This window comes from Ostrinia nubilalis, chromosome 22, assembly GCF_963855985.1.
Source record: "Ostrinia nubilalis chromosome 22, ilOstNubi1.1, whole genome shotgun sequence".
Lineage (NCBI taxonomy): Eukaryota > Metazoa > Arthropoda > Insecta > Lepidoptera > Crambidae > Ostrinia > Ostrinia nubilalis.
Window position 1 is genome coordinate 2,930,722 of NC_087109.1, and position 7,162 is coordinate 2,937,883.

Below are 7,162 nucleotides of genomic sequence, written 5' to 3' on the forward strand. Positions count from 1 at the left end.
GGGTCCAGTGACAGTTTAACATTCCCCCGGGACAAACTCGACCTTCACTGGTTGGGTTATTGGCGGTCAAGCTGTAGATCCTGGCTACACAGGAGTTGCAGCGGGAACGGGAGGTGGGAATAGTCCCGTTAGCAACCACCGAAGTAAACCACAGCCACCCTCGTAACCCAGCCACCGTGAAGTGGCTCAGACGCCGGCCATTTCCACAGGGTGTTGCGTAATGGCCACAAGTAGACCGGAACGCGAGCGTGTACAGGCTGATTCACTTTCTACGTCGGTTGCATTTGCGAAACAAGACGTTGAAAATTTTTAATGCCAATAAAATCGATTTGCGTGATTAGTTGTAGGTAATTAGGGTAGACATGCATAAATTAAGTTTAATAAAAAGATATGGTAGAGTCGTAAAATAAAAATTGATATTTTTTTTATATTTTATACAGCACCTTTTTTATAAACTTAACAAATCTACTTGGATAAAAACAAACATTCAAGAAACTCTCACATAGTTTTTTTTTAAATAAAACGATAGTATTTTTTCTAAGCTAGTTTTAAAAGTTTCTTGAAATAACAGCTTTGTACGTACCTAATAGCTGGCTCTATATGAATAGAAAAATAATAAAGATGCTGATGCGAAAAAGTAGCACTAGAAACTCAGTCACATTTGCTTATAAAGGTAAACAAGCAAAATAAAAGGTAAGAAAAATAATGGAAATATAATTTACAAGATATGTAATAAGCCAGCTAAGGTAAAAAAAGACCGTGCCTTCTCATAATTTACGTTCTACATGCATATTTAATGTGGTTCGGTATTTGGGTTATATCTTGAGATCCTATTAATATAATTAAATCAATTATATTTTTCCAAATCGTTCGTTTCAGCCGAAAGACGTCCACTGCTGGACAAAGTCCTTCCCCAAGGATTTCCACAAAGACCGGTCCTGTGCCGCTCGCATCCAGGCACATCCCGCGACCTTCACCAGATCGTCGGTCCACCTAGTGGGAGACCTGACCACGCTACGTCTTCCGGGTCGTGGTCGCCACTCAAGAACTTTCCTGACTTTCGAACTCAAGAATTTTTTCAAATAATTTGATAGAAATCGCTTGCTTAAGACTTTAAGCTCTGTAGTACCTATTTCTCTATAATTTAGGTAGGTACTTTAAAAAAATCTCAACAAATATTTTCCCAACACCCTGTATATCTAGAATCTTAAAATTGCAACCAGTTTTACGCAACGCGTGCAAAATGAGAAGAATCAAAGGCATTGTAATGGCTTCCTGGTGTTATGTAACTACTCATGCGCATTGAAAAAACAACATTTTGTCTGTCTGTGCTCGACTTGGGATCTTGGTCAACTTACTTTTTTCAAATTCAAATATTTTATTCAGTACATAGGCCCTTTCCAGGGCACTTACACACGTCCCAAATATAGCTTGCCCTACCACCACTTCGGGACAACATATGGGCTGGTGCTGAGTAGAAGTGGCGGAAGAAACTCAGTCACCTTTGAAGTTATTTGTTTAATAGGACAACTAACACATACACTAAAACCATCTTCTCATCATCATTTCAGCCACAGGACGTCCACTGCTGAACATAGGCCTCCCCCAATGACTTCCACATCGCACGGTTGGTAGCGGCCTGCATCCAGCGCCTTCCAGCTACCTTTATCAGGTCGTCGGTCCACCTTGTGGGTGGACGTCCCACGCTGCGTTTTCCGGTACGCGGCCTCCATTCCAGAACCTTGCCGCCCCATCGGCCGTCAGTTCTGCGTACTATGTGCCCTGCCCACTGCCACTTCAGCTTGCTAATCCGTCGGGCTATGTCCAGCGAATAGGACAACTAACACAGAACACATACACTAAAACCATCTTGCCAATTAATTTTGGTCTCGAAGAGTTGGTAGGTCAAAAAGAGTATTAAAAATGTTTGGTTGCTGCTTACACAAAAAAGTGACTGGGCGAACTAAGTGCTTACTATAACCAAACTAAGTTTAGGTCAGTAAAAAAATGTTTACTTATTTTATTTACACAAAACTTCGGTTCTTTTAACCATCCACTTAAGTTATCTGGGTGATATGGCTCATTGGCGTATCTATGGTTCTTCTTCAAGGGGGCCTGGCCCCTGATATTATGTCACCGGGGTGCGCGCTGGCCCAATGTTCGCTTAAGTAATAGTTTATTTCAGTCATCTTCCATGACATCCACAGTATCCAATTGGTTTTGTCAGTGGCCTAGGAAGATATAACAGTTTAATCAGTCAGAGAAAATTTCCTTTGCATTGGTCTTTAATTACCTACTAAGTTTATTCTAATGAAATTATTACTCATTCTCTTACACATTATTTCACAACATTTTTACCGATTGACTGACTGATTTTACATCTGTAATCGGACGGTAATCGATAATCCGAAGATGCAAGTGCATTGACCGTAGAAAAAAAGTGTGTGAACTTGCTAATACTTCTGTGTTTGTGACCGTTAAGGGTGCGCGTACGCCGAGGTAGCAGAACAGTCAATCATTCGTTCGTTAGTTCGTTCGTTTTAGCCAAAAGACGTCCACTGCTGGACAAAGGCCTCCCCCAAGGATTTCCACAAAGACCGGTCCTGCGCCGCTCGCATCTAGGCACCTTCACCAGATCGTCAGTCCACTAATAAAGATTAATTATAATACATTACATTTTTTTACAAACTCTAAACAACAAGTTAATTAACAAAGTAGGAAAAATATTTACATCCTTCAATGTCATAGAAAGGTGTTGAACATTATAACTATTATTAAAATTTATCTCCAAGTAAGTAATTATCGTTTATTAGTTACCTACTTTTAATCTCAAATTGAGTAAAACTTGTTACTAATACTTCCTAATGTAGTGCTTTCTGTAAGTTCAATATGTTCGTACACAAAATTGTATTGTCGTAAGTTATATTTTCTGTCGCTTTAGAAATGTCTTTCCCTTCCTCAAGTCTGTATCAGCGATATGCCTGTCACCTCTTACGCAGTGTGCAAAACTTTGCAAATACAGTTTATTTACCCTTTTTATTAAACTGCATTTTTATCAGTCGTTGCAATTTTTATCGTGCGATGATCTCTGTGCGCTTCTTTTTTTCCTGGAAGTGCATAGAGTGCAATGATAAGAGCTGTTTGATAGGTAAATAGTTTTATTTCCGCAGATAATATTATTAAATGCACAACACTGAGTAAGCTGAATATACATAGTATGTTATGTAGGTTGATTTTTTTTTATGTGACAGGAGGCAAACGAGCAGACGGATCACTTGATGGTAAGTGATTACCGTCGCCCATAGACACCCGCAGACCCAGGGTGTTGTGAATTTTCTAGCTTTCTAGCAGAATTGTGAATGTTCTAGCTTTCAAACATTCATAATCTTCACGGAGGTAGAATCATCATTATTTCAGCCATAGGACGTCCACTGCTGAACATAGGCCTCCCCCAATGTTTTCCATGTTGATCGATTGGTCGCGGCCTGCGTCCAGCGCCGTCTCAACCTTAACGATGTCGTCGGTCCACAGAGGTTCGAAGGATTTGAGGAAACAATAATTTGTATTACACAAATTACGAATAGTCCCTACTAAGCTAAATATGCTTGTGTCACGAGTGAAGTGGGCTCACCACAATAGTCGAGGGGCGGATTCGAACCTGCCTTCCACGGATCACGAATCGGCCAGTCCGACCCCTTCACCATTCGGCTATAGTGGCTTCAGTTTACGTGTATGTCCTTCGTGGCTTCAGTTTATGTCCTCCTACAAGGCCTCCTCAATATAACTCTTCAAATACGGTCAATACTTACCTAAATACGTTACATACCATAACCACAGCCATTTTAATATTCTTTGATTTTTTTAAAGAACTCGCTCTGTAAGCATTGTACCATGACACCATCCAACAGTGTCTAGTTTCGTTTCCGAGGATCAAATTTTGTGAAATTATGTAAAATTCACAAAAGATGCATTTTAATCAAAAATGTTACGTCAGCGAAACCAATTAAGTTCAAAATGGTGGCTACAGATTCATACATTTTGGGTTGAGACTACTAAGACTTATACGTGAACTTGTTTTTGGATATTTTTTTTGTTTTTCAAATAATTATAATCTTGAAGAGTATTTTTTATTTATTTTGGTCCGATTTAGTTTTGAGTAAAGTAGTGACATCTAGCGGCTAGTAGTCGTAGCCGAACTACGGCTTGTAGGGGCTTATAAAAAGCATGCTTTTGGTAGCAGCTTCAATAAGCAAGTCATGAAAACTAAATAGTAAAATTACTTACCACTAGATGGCGTTACACGTATTAAAATGAGATTGAATGAACTTATTATGATCGTGAAAAAGAGCTAGGTAAATAATTCCACCAGTGCAGTGTTATCTCTAAAAAAAGGCGGACGGAACTCGCGCTACAACAAAACTGTGACGCAAAATTTTGGCGTTTGTCTATTGTGTGAGTGAATTTAGGGATGCCATGTTAGCCAAAACATTTTACCCATTTATTTTAAGAAAAACATAGATCGGCAGATGTTACTTGGAAATGTAGACAGAATTATTCCGTGCCATTTTAAAAGGATGAAAGGTGAATGCGTTGAGGTAGGCGCGAAATTTTCAATGTTCAAATTTTCTTACATTTTTTGCAAGTCAGTGTGTCAGGGTATCTAGCCTACATAATGTTGATCAAAAATGATTCACGCAGTTACAAATTACGAATCTTGTGTACATTATAATCATAATCTTATGCATCATCAATATATTATTATTATCTCTGATAGATTTTAACATACAACAGGTTGTATGTTAAAATCTATTTACAAATTTTCTTACATTGATTGCAAGTCAGTGTCAGGACACTGACTTGCAATCAATGTAAGAAAATTTTGAATTTCGCAGTTCCACATTTTTGGGAAGGATCAAATTTGCCTATGAAAATATATCCCATTAAAACACAATTATTATGATAAATTATTTTATTTCCATAGTATGCGTAATAAATAACTAAAAAGTCCTAAAATTATTATTAATTTCCCATATTTCGGGTAATTTTCCCACGTAAATAACTGAGAACACTGGTCTTTGACGTATTATTTTTTCGAGTGAATGACGTTTGATTTCAATTAATTTCAATATTTTAATGTCGGGAAATAAGTGATTGGATTATTATTTTTCCTGTGAAATGTGATTCCTTAATTTTTGTTTGTTCGAACAGAACGGTTTTTACACAATTTCATCACACAAGACATGTCGTATTTTCGCTGCTTAAATGTGTCAACTGTGTGAAGTTTGCACTCGAAGTGGTGTATCAGGGTGTGAATGTGTGCGTGCCGGCCTATACGTACAGGCAAGCTGGTGTATCCTAATGTCACAGTATTTTGTTGATGAGAATCCGTCCGACTTTTTCAACCGACTTCAAAAAAGGAGGAGGTTCTCAATTCGACCCGTATGTTTTTTTTTTTTTTTTTTTTCTATGTTTGTTACGCGATAACTCCGCCAATTATGAACCGATTTGAACAAATCTTTTTTCGGCGTATAGGTAATACCTCAAGGGTGGTCCCATTTAAATTTAATAATAGAAAAAACAACCCCCAAGGGTGGAAAATTGGGGATGAACTTTTTTATACGCAATATCTCCGCCGATTATAAATCAATTTGAACGATTATTTTTTTGTTGAATAGGTATTATCAAAAGGGTGGTTTCATGCGAATTTGAAGAAAATATTTCACCCCCAAGGGTGGAAAATTGGGGATGAACTTTTTTATACGCAATATTTTTAATTTTTAGTTTTTTTTTGTGTTCACGCATTGAAGTCGGTTTTATTTTTTTAAAAAGTTAATTATTTATAGGTCCATGGTTATCTCAAACTTTTTTAATTTTATTTAAAAGTTATGAAAAAAAATTACAGAATATTCAAAAAATGTTTCCGCCCGGGATCGAACCGGGGGCCTTCTGCGTGTTAGGCAGATGTGATAACCGCTACACCACGGAAACCGATAAGTAGCATATTGAAATAGGTTTTCGTAATTTATTTAGGTAATGAAATTAGATAAAAATAAATAATAATGTTTACTGCTAACTCAATATTAATTAATAATAAAGTTAATTTGTGTATAATTATAGGCCCGGTTGTAATGTAGTGCCACGGACGGGCCTTTTAATGTCACCGAGTTCGATCCGAAGGTTCTGGGTTCGAATCCCACATGGAAAAAATATTTTTATATTGAAAAAATATTATATTTTTATGAAGCCTCAAGAAAAGTCTTATTATTTTTAAAAATAGAAAAAATATTTAAAAATTTTCTGCAATGATTTTTTAATTTAATGAAATAGGTAGACAAAAATTTACAAAAAGACAAACTGCAACAAAACAAGCGTATAAGTAGTGACGAGACTCGACAGCCGCAGCGGCAACGCGGCGTCCACGCCATGAAGCTACAGATAAAAATGGAGGCCAGACTCCCAATACCTACTTGAAGCACAAACTAAGTATCAGTATCTCGCTCTCTGTGGGCAGACTTGCTCTTTCTAAATAAACAAAAAATATAAAATTGCTCAAATTCAATGAAACCAATGTAAAATCTTTATTTCTTGACATAGGTATCATTAAAAATGATAAGTGTAGTTACTGGTAAAACGTTTTAGGAAGAAATTACTGTAAAAAATGTGAAAAATGTTTACAATGATCCAATGTCGGAAATCACGAAATAAACACTTACGCGTGGAATCTTATGTCACTTCCAGGACAGCACGTACTACCGCAACCACGCACTACAAAATTTTGCACCAATTCTTGTGATAAAACAATGATTATTTCCTGTAAACAATCTCAAACGAAATTAACTGCTTATTAAACAAAATAGTAAACAACCGCCATGATGGGCCGGATTGGGCCGATGTTGCCACATGGTACCGATTACCCAGGAATTGGGATTGTAATTCCCTGATTCGCCAACACATTAAGCCTAAATGGCCGACAATTTTGTGATTTTTTATTTAACTAGGTAATCTTAGTTTCAAATATTAATTATTTATTTGTTTAACTTCTGATTTGGTTAGAGAATTGGCTATTTCGAAGAATTTACAAGGAGATTTAAATCAGAAGATAGCAATACTACAGTTCACACTAAAAAGAGAGGTAGGGCCGCAGAGAGCGAGATAGATATAA

At 37.0% G+C, this 7,162-nt stretch overlaps 1 non-coding gene across 1 annotated transcript; it reads right to left on the reverse strand.

The window, feature by feature from the left end:
• Positions 1 to 5,915: 5,915 nt before the first annotated feature.
• Positions 5,916 to 5,988, reverse strand: Trnav-aac (transfer RNA valine (anticodon AAC)). The gene has a single exon. It is a non-coding gene; the product is annotated as a tRNA-Val (tRNA).
• Positions 5,989 to 7,162: the final 1,174 nt, after the last annotated feature.